At 51.2% G+C, this 17,928-nt stretch overlaps 1 protein-coding gene across 2 annotated transcripts in view; it reads left to right on the forward strand.

The window, feature by feature from the left end:
- Positions 1 to 17,928, forward strand: part of LOC115616329 (protein CEPU-1) — a 339,603-nt gene that overhangs the window by 27,700 nt on the left and 293,975 nt on the right. The window lies entirely within an intron of this gene.

A 17,928-nucleotide genomic window follows, 5' to 3' on the forward strand; every position in this document is an offset into this window, starting at 1 on the left:
TGGGCACATCCATGGAAGTTTCCTGAGTGCTAATACACTGATTTGTTGAAGTTAAGCAAAATAGGGCTCCTTAAGCTAATGAGGAAACTAATTTGTCCAGAGGAAACATGTTGTGTTTCCCTCTGCAGTGCGGGTCCTCTCTGCCAGCACTGCACATCTTGACACGGCCGTTACTGTAGGGTTCCAAATCAGTGGGGCTGGGATTTGGCACCGAGGCCCTTTCCATACAAAGAGTTTTTTGTGTAATAAAGCATAAGAGCAGCTTGCTCTCGCTCGTAGGTTTTGAAATATGCATTTAATTTAGGCTTAATGAGGAAATTATTGTATATATAATGAAATGCCTTGTGATGGCTCTGCAGGACGGAGCTGCCGTGGGATTAGAACAAGGGACAAGAGAAGTGGGAAGATGTTGGGATGCTGAGGGCTGGACCTGGAGGGCTTGAGGTTAAAGGATGCTGAGGGCTGGAGTGATGAGGATGGACCTGCAAGGCAGGAGGGAAAGGAGCCCTGGGATGGGAATGGCTGCAGCAAAGGAGAGCTGTAGAGAGGAATGACTTGAATTTTCAAAGCATTTATACTTAGAGGCAAGTTTCTTTGTGGAAATGAACCTCACCAATGTAGGGATGCAATGTGTGGTGTAGAAGGTAAACGTCTCTTCTCAGGGATGTGTGGGAGGAATAGCAAGCCAAGACTGGGAGATCTTTAGCTGGAGGTGAGCCCAGTGTGTTGTTCCCCAGTCTCTTGACTTGGAGCCCATCATACCTATGGGATGGCACAAAAGAGCTCAGTGGCTGTTTGTGATTCTAAACATGGGATCACTTCAGCTATTTAGGTTGTTCTGTGGATAACTCAGCAAATACAGTAGCATGTGCAGGGTTGCAATGGTCTGGAAGGAAGGACCCATGGAATATCTTCCCATGAAAGGACCTGGAGAGATGCAAGTTCCATCCATCCCCTCCAGTTACACAGTTGGAGCAGTGGGGCTGAGTTCAAAGGCACTGCACAAATAAACTCTAATAGCTTTCTTCTTGCATTTACGTTATTAGGGGGTTCGTTTGACTGGCATTATGATGATAAATGAAAAATGCTTTGCACCATTACGCTGGGCGCTAATGCGTAGTGGGAAGAATTTCTACTCATTTAAAGACAAAAAAGGAGGCAGCCGCAGAGGGGAAGGGGAAGAGTTTGAGCAGAGACACCAAGCTGTTGGTATGCAGCATGCATCCCCCTCTCAGCCCATCTTGCTGGCTTGGGGCAGGGGAAAGAAAAGGGGCTGCTGTGTGAAAGCAGCACCCTGAAGGGTTGTTTCCACTCGGTGATGAATAAATCCACGTATCGCAGGGCTCAGCATCGCTCCTGGCGGGTCCATTGCACTCCGTTTTGCACTGCATCCCACTTAACCTCATCCCTGCAGCATTTGGGATGCTGCCTCCATCCCCAGCTGTGAACCAAGAGGAGTAGCTTTAGGGTGAGGAGTGCGCTGAGCCACCAAAAGCTCGTGTTGGAGTCTGCAGCCACCCTTGGAAGCCAGAGGAAGAGTCTGGCAGTCCAAAAGCTTTCCTTGGTTTTAAAGCCATGGAGCAAATTGAGTTCAGAGGGTCACTGTTACTCCCAGCTGCTGCGACAGAAATCCCTAATGCGGCGTATGGCAGCTTTCTCCAACGCTTAGGCTGCTTCTTTATGAGGCACTGTCACTCTATTATCTGTCTCTGAGTTGGTCTTTAGCTCTTTAACCTCATGAGAAGGGAGGGAAAAGGAACCTTGAAAAGGAGGAGTGGAGGAGAAGAGAAAGAAAACAGGATGCTCCGAGAGCAGCTTTTCATCCTTGGCCATAGAGCCCTAATTGGGTGCTTGGGCAGAGTCTGGCTGAAAGGGGCAGGTTTGAAAGGGCCCTGGGGTGGGGAGAAGGGGCTCATGATGCCCTTTGATGGGGAGGTAGATGCAGGGGGTCAGAGCCCATTGGAGGCACCGGCATCAAAAGGGGACTGGCCATTCTTGGTGGTGATGCGCAGCCACCTCCTTTGGTCCCCTCCTCGGTGTGGCTGCAGAGGCAGACAGGGAAGGGGCAAGGTGGGGACACTGACAGCAGGTACAGCTCAGAGGGCTCAGCCTGCAACGTAGAAGAGCTCAGTGCTAGAGGCTACGGGGTGGGTGCTTGTCAGGATGCATCACCCATGGGTGCTGCCACTGTCATTAGGGGTTGTGGGCCCCTGGTGGATGCTGACAGGAGCAGCAATTGGGGATGAAAGGATGGAGGAAAGAGATGATACTCGTGGAGAAGAGATGAGTTCCTCAGTGCTCCTGCCTGACAACTTGGGGCTGTAGCAAGAGGGGTGGTGGGGTCCCAGCATCGCTCCGTGGCTGCTTTGCAGAGGGGAAACTGAGGCAGGGAGATCAGGCACTAAACCCAAGCCTTACCTTGCACCCATCAGCTAAATGGGAAGAATAAAGGGAGCAGCAGAGGGGCTCCAAAGCCTCCCACCACCCCACTCCTCTCCGCAGCGACCTGCTGCTCCTGGCCAGCTGCTTGGCAGGCCTTATGCACCGTGGCATGAGCCAGGGCTTTGCTCTGCACTCCCTCCTGCATGCTAAACATGCTGTGTCCCTGCAGGATCCTGCAGCCTTCAGCACTGCTCTGCTGCAGAGTGGGGGGGAGGCGGCTCTTGCCTTCTAGCACAGCAGCAGGCGGATGGTGGGGAGGTGGGAAGCAGCAGGATGGAGCCCTCCTCCCCTTGGACATGTTCCTATGGGGCTGTTCTCTCCCAAAACAATCCCAGCTCATGCTCAGCAAGCTCAAGACCCGAGCTGTTGCATGCCCATGTGTTGCTGCAGTGTATTAACAGCAGCTGCTGGCTCTGCGGGGATGTGCAACCCTGAGCATCACATTGCTGGGGGTTGTGCCTGCCTTGATTTCTGCTCCCTGGTGGGTGATGCTCCCCTTGGATTGGGGCTTGATGCTCCCTTGGGTTGGGGTTTGTGATGCCAGGCCCTTGCCTCACCTACAGCAGCCATTGCCAGCGCTGTGAGATGCTGGTGTTGCATCCTGACCAGGGTGCTGAGGCCACCGATGTCATCTACCAACGAGCATATGGGGTCTCCTTGGTGTGTCTGAGTAGCAGTCGCTCCTATGCCAGTGCAGAGACGTTGTAGGAGAAGCTTTGAAGAAAACAAAGCAGCAACTACATTTCTTAAGGGCACATTTTTATTCATTCAGTTAAGTCTTCTGTTGAGCTCACTGGGAATCGACCGGGTTTGGTGCCATTTTGGGGGGCACATTCCTCTTGTGCTTGTGTAGATCTTACTCAGAATACAAAAGCAGGCTCTTCATTCTTCTGACACCTCCAAACAGCCTTGGAGGTGGGGTTTAGTAGCACTGGGAGCTGCTCACTGTGAGCCAGGGATAGCTTGGGCCATGCAGGGTGGTTTGAACTACACGATCCTAAGGTCCTTTCCAATCAAACCCATTCTATGACTCTGTGCAATGGTCTCTGCAGAGAAGTTGGAGGGAAATGAACATGGAAAGGATGCATGGAAAAGCATATACGAAGGGTTTTATTCTGCAAGAACCCTTCAGGAGAGCAAGCTGTGGCAGGCACAGGGAGAGCTGGGAAGGAGGGGATTCATGGTGTGATGCATTCTGGAGATTCAGGTTCTTGGTTGATTTACAGGGTGCAAAGGAGCAACTGCATGAGGAATAATCAGGGCAAGGTGCTTGGAAGAGGTCTGGAGGCCTTCAGGGACCCTGGAGCAGTGGGACACGCCAGTGTTCACTCAGGGCTGGATTGCCACATCCCCACATAGACTCCCACAGCACAGCCGTTGCTCTGCTTAGGTTAAGGGCCAAGACAGTTCCAGTCTCTCACCGCCCTCATAGTGAAGAATTTTTACCTAATACCTAATCTAAATGTCCCTTCTTTCATCTTAAAGCCATTCCCCCTTGTCCTATCACTGCAAAAAGCACCTAATTGTGCTTTTTCCTCCTTTCTCGTAATTCCTCCTTTTCAGAGCTAAAATAAAGCACTGAAAGAGAAGGAGAGAACACCAGAAATTGAATGTTGGGGTTTTTTTATTCAAAGTTTTTATTCATGCCTAACTAAGAAACCACCATGGAAATGTGTCTGGTTTTGGGGAGGGGAAAAAGACATTTTGCATGGGGTGAGGGTAGCGAAGGCAAGAAAGATCACATTAAAAACTTCCACCAGCTCCAGTAATGAGATGAAGGGAGCTGCCAGATGAAACCATCTGCCTAATCTTTTACCCAGAGCCACTCTGTTCCCAGCTTCCATCCAAGGATGGGACCAAAGCCACCTTCTGCCGTGGACTGGCCTGACAGGAGATGCTCAGGTGCCTGCCTGCCTCGCTGTAGCCAGGGAATGACCATTGGCTCCAGCCACTGAGCTCCTCACTGCCAGCTGAGCAAGGGGGGGGAAAGGAAAGGGAAGGGAAGGAAAAAGGGGGGGAAAGGCACTCATAAAAAAGACAGTTTGACATTTTCTTGACTGTTTTGAAATTTTCCTAGCACAACAAGCTGTTTATCCGCCACTCCAGCTCTTATTGAATTAAAGTGTGGAGGGGGTGTTAGGAAGAAATCAATTCGTGCTCCATATGCTGCTCTGCCGAGGAACGTGGCTCTCTGCACACTGTGGAATATGTAGGGAAAGGTGGGGGGAAGGAGAGATAAATCCATCAGCTAACAAGATAAGTGCCTTGTTCCTCCATCTGTTACTGCTGTGTCCTTATCTGGGATTGCAGCGTGGCAGCAGCGATACATCTTGTGTCAGGTATTATATTCCAAATTCATATGAATGAATTTTCATGCTCGCAACAAGCCGGGATCCAGCCGTTTGCTGTGAGCCTCACAGCTCATTTTCCTCCTCACCCTGCCCCTCTTTGGCTCCTGTAACTTGGGGTTTGAGCAGGATCAAGTAGGCACAGCACCGGCCCGGTGAGGGGATGCTGCAGACCCGGAGGCTGTCCAGCCTTGGGATGCCGACAATGCAGACGTATGCTTTACAGACAGGCAAATCCTTCTGGGAATCAAGTGTTTAGGAGGAAGGAGAACTTCTCAGGTCTTTGCTTTTCTCCTAAGTCTCTTTAGGAGGAGCGTTGGAATTTGCTACGGTAGCCCTAGGACATGGATGCTGTGGTCCAGCCCATGTGTTGGATGTTTAGCAGTGCCAAAGCTCAGTTCATCTTATCTTTAGATGGGGGCTATTTAGAGGCATCAATCTCCGCTGCTGCTAGAGGAGGCAGTTGGACCAAATAGCCAAGTTTTTGGTTGCAGAAGCTGGATGAGATGAATCCCCATCCCACTGAGCAACCTTGGGGAGCTCATTTAGCTGTACATGCCTGAACTCCTAATGTGCTCCTCTGCCCAGCTGCAAACCAACTCCAAATGCAGCTGGCTATGAAAGCACTGAATTTCTAGATGGTGCCTGTGTTTAAAATCAATTTAGCTCTGGACTGGCCTCAAGACCTGTACTGGATTCAGTGGCTCAGTGTGCGATGAGCCAGGCTCTTCAGAGCTGCTCTTCAGGTTTAGTCTTGAGGCTAATCCAAAGCTGTCCTCACCAGATTGGTGATGCACTCGTAATTGAATGTACAAAGAAAAGCTACTGAGGAGTTTGAAGAGTGGACTTCCAAACTCTGGGATGTGTATAACTAGATCACTGCCTGGAATCTTGGTCCTTCCAACTGTCTGATCAGCTCGGTGTCTGCAAAGTTGTCTGCAGCTTGAAGGTATAAATCAAAGTCTGGCTGGGATGCAGGGAGGCTTGTAAAAGCCACAGCATCATCGTGCAGTGATGCTGGGGCAAACAGCAATATCAGCACTCTGCTGTGTGTGTGTTTGAATGCGCTCGTGTTTGCTCTCGTGCCAGCTTTTCCTGGAGAGGACACTGCAGAGATAAAGTTTAGATAGGGAATAGAAATGCATCTAAGTCATCTCTAACTGGCCATACTCGACTGAGTCTCTCTTGACCTGCAACCCCTTGCGTTGTCCTGGGGGACCTGCTGCTGCTGAGCAGATGAATTAAGTCTGCACAGCTCACAGGCAGCTTTGCAGAGGGGTTTGCTTTGCCTCTCAGCTCTGAAAATGGGATTTCCAGAGCCACAAATAGGCTTATGGGCAGGGAAGGCTGGAGATGGGGAAGCCAGAGTGATACTGGTGAAGGTTGGAGCCAAATCCCAACCTTTGCTGGGCCAAATTTGGTGCTTGGCTGCTTTATTTTGGGGCCTGTTTTCAGTCTGGGTCTGTAATTGCTCACGGAAAGCACAGACTGTGGCACCGTTCCCAAGCAAGGAATTGAGAAACCTGTTTTTAGAAGTGAAGTCTAATTTGGAATTAAAGCACAGCAATTGCTAAAATGCTCGTGGGAATAAACTGTGGCTGGATCCTATTTTCTGCTTCTCGTGTGCGTTAGACTCCTTTAAGGGACATCACGGAGAGGGATCACTTGGGGTGATACATCAGGCTGGGAGGGAGAAGTTAAGAGGAGTCAGTCATCACCAAGACCTTTAAAAGAGGGTAAATGTGATTAAATACCTGGCTCCTAAGCATCCCTTTTGCCTGGGACTGGGATTTAGGGGGAATTCATCCCCTCTAAATAAGTGGTAAATGTTCATACGTGCTTAGATTGTTGCAGTGAGCCAGCAGGAGATGATGCTGCCTTTCTGCTGCTTGGGATATTGGTCCAGATAGCCCTCGGGTGCAGAGGGATGCGTGTGTTGAAGCAATAAAAGCAGGAATTGAGCCTCTTTTCTGGTGGTCTCTCCCTCACCTTTTGTGCCTGCACACCTTGGCTGCCAAAGAAAAGAGATAGAAGTGAGGGCACTTGTCTCTGCAAGGGAAAGAGCACGTTCCACTTGCAGAGTGGTAAAAAGTTGCAGGAAAGGGAACAGGACCCTGAGCTGAGCTCTGGGTTTCGTTGAAGCACGGGAGGCACGGTTTGATCTTGAAATATCCTTTCTGAACCCACACTCGAGCTGAAAAGGCAGAGAGATGCCTGCGTGAGAAGCGGGAGCGCCTCGTCTCTGCCCTGCCTGTGGGAATCGGCGCTGGGACACAAAACCCAGCCTCAAAAGCGAGGGAAAACCAGGTGTGCCGAAGCAGAGAGGATCTTTTCTTCTCATTGCCCACCTTCTTGTTCTCGAATAAAGATGCTATTTTTATTTTCCCTTCTGTTTAGCCCCGATGGGCTTAACCCATCCCTGCAGAGGCGCAGAAATCCCAGCTCTAATTTCAATTAAGAGCGCTCCTTTTGATTGCAGCCCAGGCTGGGGTTTGGGATCTATTCCTAATCCCTATATTAGCACTGATTCATCTCTTCCATGAGTATTATCATCAGGGGCCCTGAGGGAAGGGAGGGGAAGCATCTTTGGGGAGGCTGAATACCATTTGTTTGTGTTTGTATTAGCTTCCACGCCGCATCCTGATTACATCCCGCTTTTTGACACAACAATTACTATTAATTTCCCGGCGCCTGCGTTTGGAATCTCGCCGACACAAAGGGAAGATGACGGATAATGTCAGGCTCGGTAATTGGGTGGGGGAGGGAGGAATGGATGGATGGAAAAGAGGGGGGAGCAGATGGGATATTATTAGATTGCAGTTCTCAGAGTGGAGCGGGAAGGGATTTCTCAGCAGATGTCGGCCCCGGCTATTTATCCACATGGGAGCGATTGTCTGGGACACGCTCGGCTCCCTCACCCTGGCCCCCTTCCACGTGGAAATCCCATCAGCTCTTCCCTGTGGGAATTGGCTTTTCCACCACTTGCCTTCTGCTTGGGTGCTGCTGTCTTTGCAATTCACCTTGCAGAGGTGAGCCCTGGCCATGAAGAAGTGAGTTGTGATGGTGCAGGAGGGCTTTGCTCTGCAGAAGGGTTTGGAGCAGCCCAGGTGCATCCAAGCCCCTTCAGTGCTGGGGTATAAGAGGTTCCACCCATTGTGACTTGCCTGATGTCACAGAGCCAAGATGGGAACTTGCCAATCCTGCCACCTTGTTTCAAAGACATGGTCCTTGACCCAACGAGTTGGATGCTTGGCTGGGGCAAAGGTGGCAGCTAATGCATGGAAAGGTTGATGGAGAGAAATCACCAGTGAAGAAATCAGAGCAGGACATGTGCCCTGGTGCCCCTCTGTCCTCGCTGCCTCAATAACTGCCTGCTTTTTCCCTTTAACCAAAGGAAAAAACCATCATAGGAGGATGCAGCAGGGCCAGTGCGTCAAGCACAGCCCCGGGTGATGCAAAACCTAGGAAAATACTTAGAAATCCTCTGTTCCTCCCAGCTCTTGCATCCATTGCCCACTGTCTGACTCACACTAGGTCGTGCCTGGTGGGACCCAAAGCTTGGCACAATAAGGGCAGGTCTCCTGCCTGTTGTCTCATCCCTCCTGCAGTGTTTGTGCTTGTTGAAGCGCTGGGTGGTTCTTCCCCTGCTCTCCCCATGCGGAAAGAGGTTTGAGTTCAAGCTGGGAAAATAATAAATAAAGCAAAGGAACTAAGTGTGATTCAGCAAGCATCGATTGCTGGGGTTGCTGGTGATACACTGAGAGCTGCTTGCAATGGAGGAGAGGAGAAACCAGGTCTTTGAACCTTTAAGGGACCTTCCTTCTCTTCATTATAACTCTGTGCAGGGCGGTTGGTGTGCTGGAATATCTTTTCCTCCTCAGCACAGCTACTGAAGGTGGAATAGAGCTGCTCTGGTGGCTTGTGCCTGGGGTTGGCAAGGAGGAAGGAGCTCAGAATCTCATGGAGCTCTAGCAATGAGATCCCTGGGTTCTGACTGGAGCATGGCAGCGATGTGGGAGATGGGCAGAATGATGGTGCTGGAGTTACAAAGTGCCTTCACAACAGTGCTTAGAGCAGCAGCACAAGGTCAAGCTCCATCTCTGCCTGAAAGGACCAAGCGCATTGACCGTGTAACTTGTAAAATCATCCTAAAAGCTCAAACCTTTTCTTCTTTAAGGTTTGAGCTTTGGCTGTGCCTGGCATCCACACTCAACATTGTTCAGCATGAACAAGCTGTCCCTCTGCACTAGCCCCTTGGCTAGATGCTGCTGTTAGCATCGTGCAGTGATGGGGCAGCAGCAAATAATGCTCCATTTCTTGGATTTGTGGTTCTTCTGCTGGCCATGCCCTTCTGTAACATAGCCAGATCCCAATACACAGGGTTCTTCCCATTCCAAGCCCTGTCCCTTCAGTGTGCCATGGAGCTGAGTCCCAGCCCCCTCGTGCTAGGGGGCTGGCCTGGGACTCTCAAATATGGGGTTTTCCTTATGGGGCAGGATGATAGGATCATGTACCTCCGAGTCAGTCAGGATTACTCATGCTGATCCCAGTCATCCTGCAAAGTGTTTAACCCCTGTGGCATCACTCCCAGGGCTTGCAGCTTTCATATGGTGGGATGTTAAGTCCATCACAGCGATGTCAAGGCAGGTTGGTGCATGTAGGGCTCCTGGCCTTGGTGGGGCAAAGCTGCATTACAGTGGGATACCCTGGTCCTGGTTCCAAGTTGGAGTCCTGCTCATGGATAGAAGGGGAGGGTGCTTTTGAGAGCTTTATATCAAAATAGAGTTGCTTTCCCTGCTGCATGGGGGCTGCTCTGGCTGATGCACAAAGCTAGGCTTGCTGGAGCAGCCGGCTTTGTCTCCACCAGTGATGCAGAAGGTGCTTTGCAATGAGCCAAGCAGCTGGGCTTGGCTTGCAGAGGCAGGACAAAGCCACACCAGGGAAGGGAGCCTGGTCTGTGGCCATTGGGAAAGGAATTAAGGGATTTAGCTTGGGCTTTGCCCCTTCTGGCAGCTTGCTGTGCAAGCAAGGGAGGGTGAGAGGGGCTGGAAGCATCTCCTGGGTGGAATGGGCATGGGTTGACACTGCCAGAGAATGTGGTTTGATGCTTTGCTCTGAAATTGGGCCAAACTGCCATCTCTGAAACTAGCTATTGAAGTGAAAGAACACGTATACATCATGCTATCTAGTCTCTTTGGAAGCAAAATGAACTGGAAGGGTAAAAAAGGCTGAGTTAAGCAAGGGTAATGTGGTCTGGTCCCACGCCAGCCTGTGTGCGAGGAGCCGGGGGATGAGGAGCATCTTGGTCCCTGCTGCAGCCCGATGGTGTGATCCTGGCCAAGCCCCTTCTCCTTGTTTTCCCTTTCAAACTTTGATCTTTTCTCTTCAGCCTTTAAGCACTTCCAGCCGTGGATTTGTATGTTGGATATCCAGCCCAACTCCCGTGGTGTTGCTAGGGGTTAGCATAATGGCAATAGTAATGCAGGGAATTATCAGAGACTCTTATCAGCGCAGTCAAACCCAAACTTTTCAGCTTTTCCTATTCACCCCTAAAGCGAGTACCAGCTTTCTGTGTGGTGTGACCTGTAGGTGTTGGAGCCAAGCCATCAGGTCACCTCATCTAATAGCAAATCCTTTGTCCTTAGAACAATAAATCTGACGTTTCATTCCCCCTTCTTGCATCTTTTTATGTCCATTTGCACATTGAAATCTCTTCAGCTGACTCCTGCCAGTCTGTACAAAGAGCTTTTGCTGCTTCAGATGTTTCAAAGATGGAAGGGTTGACCGTCAACCGGAGAGCTTTCCTTGTAAGCAGCTCTGGCTCTGTGGAAGGCAGTGGGAGGGAGGTGAATGGATTTGGAAGAAATGGGGAAGGGAGGCATAAAGAGAAGGGGTTTCGTCCCCTGTTCCCCTGGGGGAAGCATTTTTTATCTCTAAATTTATGTAATTGATGCCCAGATACTCTGGTGATGAGTGCCTTAGAAATGCATCTGCAGTAATAATCTAATATCCGTTTGTTAGGGCTCCAAGGAAATCTAATAATGCTGATATTTTGCCTAATAGAGCTCCTTTCATCCCAGGATGAAATGCAAGGAGTTTGAGATGGAACAAGCCCCGTTTGATATCCGTGCAGTTTGTCTCCCTTCCAAAGCAAAGTCTTCAGGTATTTAACAGACATTAAATAATTAAAGAGCAGTTATGGTCAGGGATACGACTCGGTGCAGAAAGCAGCAGCTGGTGAGTGCACAGCCCAGCTCCCTGGGTGTGCTGCCAGCTCTGTTTGCCATGAGAAAGGGAGCTGGAATCTCACTGGGGTGGCACACTCCGTTCCCAATCCCGTGAGGCAGGAGCACTGGGTTTTACTGGGGCCGTGCTGGTTGTGTGCTGGTCTGGGCTCTGAGCATCACTGGGGTTAGAGGTGATGCCCAACCCAGCCCAGCTGTTGGTTCATGATGATGATTATTCCAGGACATGATCCCTGATGGATGGGCGTTTATCTATGACATCAGGATTGAAGGCTGGTGATGCCAGCCAGGGCACAGCAGCAGCTTGGTGGCTGCAGGCACGACTTCATCTCTTCACTGATCCTCCACATGAGTGATGGAGGGTGGTGACAGCCAGAGGAGCTCATCTGAGCGGGAAGCCAAAGTGTCCCTTGTGCGAGAGCAGCTCCAAAGAGGAGCTGCATCCCGAGTTTCCAGTTCACCAGCAGCTCCTAGCAGTAATTGCAGTGGAATAATCTCCTTTGGTTTCTGGTGGTTGCAATCACTTAGTGTTGGTTATTTGTCAGAAGGAAGCATATAAAGGCCTGGGTTTTATGTTTGCTACTCTTGGTCTTCACGCCACACAGGAACGGGATCAGCCCTGGATTTAGGTCTTTCCATTACCAGACCCAAAGCAGGGGTGACCCCAGCTCTTCCCTGGCTTGGTCAGCCACTGCTGGGAAGCAAAGCTGTGGAGTGTCTTCCTCCCTCCTTGTGCAGCACATGTCCTAATGGGCTGTGGACCAGGCAGGATCCAGCCCATGGGGCTCAGTGGGGATAGCAGCTCCATCCAGAGGCAGTGGGAGCTTCTGCAGGGCTGCAAATGCTGTTGTGCCTCCGGGTTCTCTGGGATGAGGGTGGTATGTGGGGGTTTGGAGAGTCGATGGTATGTGCAGTGAGGTATCCAGCCCCTGCGGCTCAGCGCAGAGCTGGCAGCGAGGGGAAATCACCTGTGACCAGTTCCTCGGATCTGCCCTCCTGTAAATAATTGTAGATGAAAATGTCAAGCCCAGAGCTCCTAATTCCAGGGTAAAGGGGGGGATAAGAGGAGGGAATTGCACACGTTGGTGTGGGAGGATGAAGGATGGACTAGGCAGCCGGTACATGACAGAGATGCAAACCCTGGGCAGGGAGGGCTGGAGCCGACCTCCCCCTATGGGGGACATCCCAGGAAGATGCTTGTGATCTGGCGTGGGACTTGGCAGGGATGGGAAGGTGTGTGCTGCGGGGCAGCCTTAGGATGCTCTCCCTGGGATTGTGATCCCAGCATTGTGCCAGCTCCCATTCCCGAGATTTAGCCTCAGGGAGGGGATTTTCATAGTTAAACAGGCAGATATGCCCTTTCAGCCATGCAGAAACACAGCGAGGGGGGGATGCTGCTCCTCGTCCCCTGACCGAGGCTCTGCCACAGCCTCTGAGAAGAGTCTCCTCCTGGTCCTTCACTTCTCTGACGAGGGTATTAATTAGAGGGTCAATTAGTGCTCAAGGTCAATTTGATTCACACACTTGTTCCAGCAGGGATTGGAGGGAGCTGGAGTAGGAAGGGAGATGGCATGTCCCTCTCCATCACTGCCCTGGAAGTGCACTGCGCACATCTGGGCTGCTGCTGTGCACATCTGTGCAGTGCTCGCAGGGTTGATGGGAAGCAGCAGGTAACAGAGTGTTGCAAGGGGCAAGGGGAGGACCTCTGCCACCAGGCATGCAGGGTTTGCTAATGGAGAGTGAAACTCAGAGGCACTCCAATGGGAGAAGAAAAAAGGCAAAGGATTTGGGGAGCTCACAGAGGTGATGGTGAAATGAAAAAGGAGAGGAGAAATTAAGGGTTTGGAATTGTTTAATTGACTTTTAACTATTAGAGCTGGTGATGGTTTTGCTGCAGAGGACAGCAGCAGATGGAGGAGTGAACAAAAAGCCTGTGCACAAGGTGCTCAGCTGGGATCATCCTCCTTGTCCTCAACTCCCAGTGCTGAATCTTCACAGAATCATGGAATGGTTTGGGTTGGAAGGGACCTTAAAACTCATCTAGTTCCAACCCCCTGCCACGGGCAGGGACACCTTCCACTAGAGCAGGTTGCTCCAAGCCCCTGTGTCCAACCTGGCCTTGAACACTGCCGGGGATGGGGCAGCCACAGCTTCTCTGGGCACCCTGTGCCAGCGCCTCAGCACCCTCACAGGGAAGAGCTTCTGCCTCAGAGCTCATCTCAATCTCCCCTCTGGCAGGTTAAAGCCATTCCCCTTGTCCTGTCCCTCCATCCCTTGTCCAAAGCCCCTCTCCAGGTTTCCTGGAGCCCCTTTAGGCACTGGAGCTGCTCTAAGGTCTCCCCTTCAGGAGCCTTCTCTTGTCCAGGCTGCCCCAGCCCAGCTCTCTCAGCCTGGCTCCAGAGCAGGACTGCTCCAGCCCCACCGGCAATCCAGACAGGAGCACTTTGCCTTGTCTGGGGGTTGTGACAGCACTCAGGGGATGCAATATCCTCTCCAGGAGCTCACGCATGCAGGAATAAGCCTGGCAGCCCCTATGCAGCATGGCTGCATGTTGCACCGTCCCATCTGGCTTGCAAATATGGCTTCTTGGGGTAGGGGACAGGTAGAACTGCTTTCTGTGGCTACCCCAAGTGCAAGGGCACGGCAAAGGCACAGGAAAACACAGCAGCTGGTGCCTGCACCCAGCCCCATCCCTGTATCCCCCGAAAACATCCCATGGATGCAGAAATACCCTTACAGCATGCAGGCAAATCTGTGCATGCATCCCAAAGGATACAGGCACGTCTGCTGTCTCCCCTACCAGCTCCTGCTTTCCCTGCAGCCAAAGCTGGCTGTGTGAAATGTGTGCTGGGGGCATCCGCTTGATACCAGCTCAAGTCCAAAGCCGATGAGAACTGCACAGACTGGCAGTGCTGGACTGCATACTAATGGTGGGAGAGCTCGCAGGGAGCAGGGAAGAGAAAGGGAAGGAGCCAGACTGCAGCTCCTGGCTACCCAGGATTGATTTATTACCAGGTTTGCCCATGAATGTGTGAGAAATGCTATTGGTGATAAAGCAGAAAGCCCGTAATTAAAGTAACAGCTTTCAGGTTTTAAGCACAGCTTGTGTGTTTTCTTCTCTCTGGCAAATTCTGTGTCTCGGTGATGCTCAACAGCATTCCCCCCTCTCCATCCCGTGCCTAAGCTGCCTTTTGGCTTCAGTGTGGAGGCACTTGGCAAGGGGCAAGTTATGGCATGATTTGGTCGGCAGCTGATTTAGAAGAGAGGGAAGAGGGGATTTTGGATACCTGCCTCTGTCGTGGTGGTATGTGCATTCCCCTCCTGCCTTTGCACTTGGTAGAGCACTGCAGAGGGGCTAGGCAAGATGCAGAGGGATCCAGGGCACTGATGCTCTTCCCCAGTATGGGGATAAGGGTTTTCCAGCACAGCTCCATAGGTCCTCCTCATCCTCTCCTGTGACAAGTCCCTGTGGCTGGGTCGGAGTGCATTTCCCAGCACTAACGCGCTCAATCCCCTCTCTGGAGCTGCCAGGATGTGGCCCCAGCACTTGGTAGGGTGCGGATCCAGTGATCCACAGCAAAGTATGTGATAGTAAATGAAGCAGGGAAGCCCCCCAGCCCCTGTGAGCGAGTGGCTGTGATGGATGGACCAGCACATAGAAGGATACGTGCGCTGAGGGATCGGGGGGTGGAAGGGGAGAGGAGGTGAGCACTCTGCTGATGACAGATGGACAGACAAGGGGGTGTGTGTTTAGATATATATGTGTATATATATGAAGGTAGGTAGAGAAAAGGTCTCTCTGATGAGAGATAAATTGGGGGAGATGGATGGATGGGATATTTATAGTGATGGCTAGGTAGATAGAGCTGGATGTGTGTTGATGAATAGGTGGATGATGGATAGAGGGCATGGATTGTGAGAGTTGGTGAGCTAAAGGGTATATACGGTGCTAGATAGATTAGATAGAAGGATATATGTGATGATAGAGAGATAGTATAAGCAGCAACCTGAGTCCCCAGCAAACTGCTGCTTTTAGCTGCTCTGAACTCTGGTGTAATCTCATTTTGCCCTAGTAAATTCCTTATCAAGGCAGCTTTTTCAAATGAAATCCCCTTAACAGAAATGAGGGGGGGGAAAAAGAACTGGAATAGCTCACACCCAGCAGCTCCTGCACCAACCGCTGCTGACCCGGCCTGGCCGTTTCCATGATGACAAATTAACTGGTGCTCTGCAGCAGCTCCAAGTTGTTCCCAGCAGCTCCGGTGGGGAGATGCTGTCCCTTGGCTGCCACTTCCCTCCCTGCTTTGGGGAAGCCTTTCTGTCCCCAGGCAACCTCGCTGCATCCCCACGGTGTCATAGGCACATCAGGCATCCCTGGGTGTGATGTCTCCAGTGCTGGCTCTTGGGGAATGTGGGTGTCTCTCCGGGCTTGGCTCCGGAGCGTTTTGGCAAGCCCTGATGTGATTCCCAGCGTTCACCAAGAGGAAGGCTGGGAGATTGGCTCTTTTCCCTCTCCCTTCCTCCTCCTGCAAACAGCTGAGGAGCCCCAGGGACAGATTGTGCACAGAGGAGCCCGAACTTCCAGCCTGCAGGATCCAGGGCTGCGTGCTGGTGCTTTTCCCCTATCCCTGAGCAGGCAGGCAGACGGCAGACGTGCACAAGTCTGTCGTTCCTCGGTGCCGTGAGCAATTGAGATGTGCTAATGGGTTCAGACGAGCCCCTTAAAAATGTGGATGTTTCCCTGAGCCTTCTGGAAGCTTTCACTCATCTGCAAACATTGGTGCTGGTGGGAAGGGAAAGCTTTCCATAGCAAGTCCCAGCACAAACACGTTCTGTGGTGGCATCTGGAGTGCCCCTCTTCATCCCACATGTGCTATGGAAGGTCAGGGAGCCCTTGAGATGTTTTCTGAGCATCCCTCCTGGAGGTTTGACCTCTTTGGGAGCTGTGGGATGCTGTTTTACCTGACACTCTGTGTCTGTGCTGGGCAAGGACATGGGAGACACTATTCCTGGACTACCACAGGCTTTGCTCTGCTGCAGTGAAGCAATTCCCATGGAAGCTGGGCACTGCTGTTAAAGGCTTTGGTGGAAAATAAAGCCTGGACTTGGTTGGCTTCACCCTCTCAGGCTGCTGATGAAGAGGGAGGTATTTAGGCTCTCCCTGGTTCTTCACCCAAGAGCTGGTCAAAGGGATGGTTTGATGTGATGCTCAGCACAACGGCTGGGATTCCTGGTGATGGTGCAGAACATGGAGCTGTAGGTGTCTTGATGCTTTGCTGGAGTTGATGTTTTCTGGCTGGTGGCCCCCAATGCTGGATGCAGGCTCTGTGTTTCCAGTGTTTTCAGCCTGGGATGTGCTACAAAGCAACACAGCATCATTTCCTCTTGGAGCAGCATGGTTGACTTCCCAGTTTAGGAGCTGGCAAAATGCCTCTGCTACAGGTGAATCAATTCACCTTTCTGGTGAATACCCTGCTCAAACCCCCCCCAGCCAACAGTTAGGACACTGTTGCTTGTTCTATTTTACGTGGTGGTTGTAGGGGAGGAAGTGCTAAAGTGCTCACACTGGGATTCCCTCTACTCGTCCTCCATACAAACAGCCTTGCAAACTAACTCAGTGTGAATTGGAGCATGAAGGCTTTGTGTAGCATCAACTTGCAACCCTCAGCCAGTCCTGCATTGATTTTGCTGGAGCCACATGCTGGGGAGAGGAAGGAGAAATGAGAAGTCAGTGTTACTGATGGGGAGCTGGGGTGTAGCATTACCCACAGCCCTTTGCTAGGCTGTTACATGGTTCTGGGTGCTCCACGGAGGGTTTTTGGGCTGGCACAGATGTTTCTGTATAAGGGCTTGCTGGTAGCCAGGGAAATGAATGGAAACTTGCCATTCCTTCATGGAGATGCCCTTGTGCTTCTTCCAGGTTGTGCCACCAGTGGAATTAAATGGGTGTGAGGGAGTGAGGTTGGCTCCAGTGGAGGTTTATGGGGGTCCTGGGACCCCCATCCTGCATGGGCTGTGCTTTGGGGTGCTGTCCTGAAACCAGTCCTCTCCCAATGGGGCAGGTGAGGCCTCTGCCTCAATCCATGTTGGAAATGATGCTTAAATAGAAGGTGGGACTGGGTGGGAATGTAGATCCAGCCATTCCAGAGCCTTTTGCTGATGCTCTATTGATTGGAAACATCAGGGGGGTGCTTGAGGAATCCCATGGGAGGCAAATATCCAGTGGGAACAGAGGCAGGATTCCTTAGGAGGGGAGACTTTCCATGCTGGTGGTATGATGTCCCTTGTAGTAATTTTCCAGCCCTTGGTGGTAAAGTCTAAACTAACCTGATTATTATCTTTATATGCCTATAGTTTGCTTCAGTGATCTGAAACCAAACAGAGGTTTTCATCTCAGCTTCATGGGATCTCTTTGCATTTCTTGAGCTTCACGAAATGTTAACACTCCTCACGGAGCCACAGGCTCTGCTCCAGGCAGCTCCTCCATGGAATGCTGCCTGCTTCCTGCCCGTTGCATTCCATCCCCTTCCAGCCGGCTCCTGCCTGCCTTGTGATGGATTGATCGGCGTGGCGGTCTAATAAGCGATAACAGCACATATGACAAAGCAAACAACCATCTAATGAATTGATTGACATGCCAAGGATTTGACTTGATGCACAACCCCAGTCACAGATAAGGTTAATGAGGGAGAAATTAAAAGGGAGCTCAATGGGTAATGAATACAGCATGTGCCTTGCTGGAACACATGCCAGATCCATCACTCTGCATCAACTGATGGGAGCAATTCCTAAATCATTTATTGAGCCCCTCACCCTCCTGTCTCCGGGGAAGAAGCGCTTGGACTGGCTTTTGTATTCATTCTATATATATATATAACTAGATCCATCTATCT

Source organism: Strigops habroptila, chromosome 17 (assembly GCF_004027225.2).
Source record: "Strigops habroptila isolate Jane chromosome 17, bStrHab1.2.pri, whole genome shotgun sequence".
NCBI classification, from domain to species: Eukaryota; Metazoa; Chordata; class Aves; order Psittaciformes; family Psittacidae; genus Strigops; species Strigops habroptila.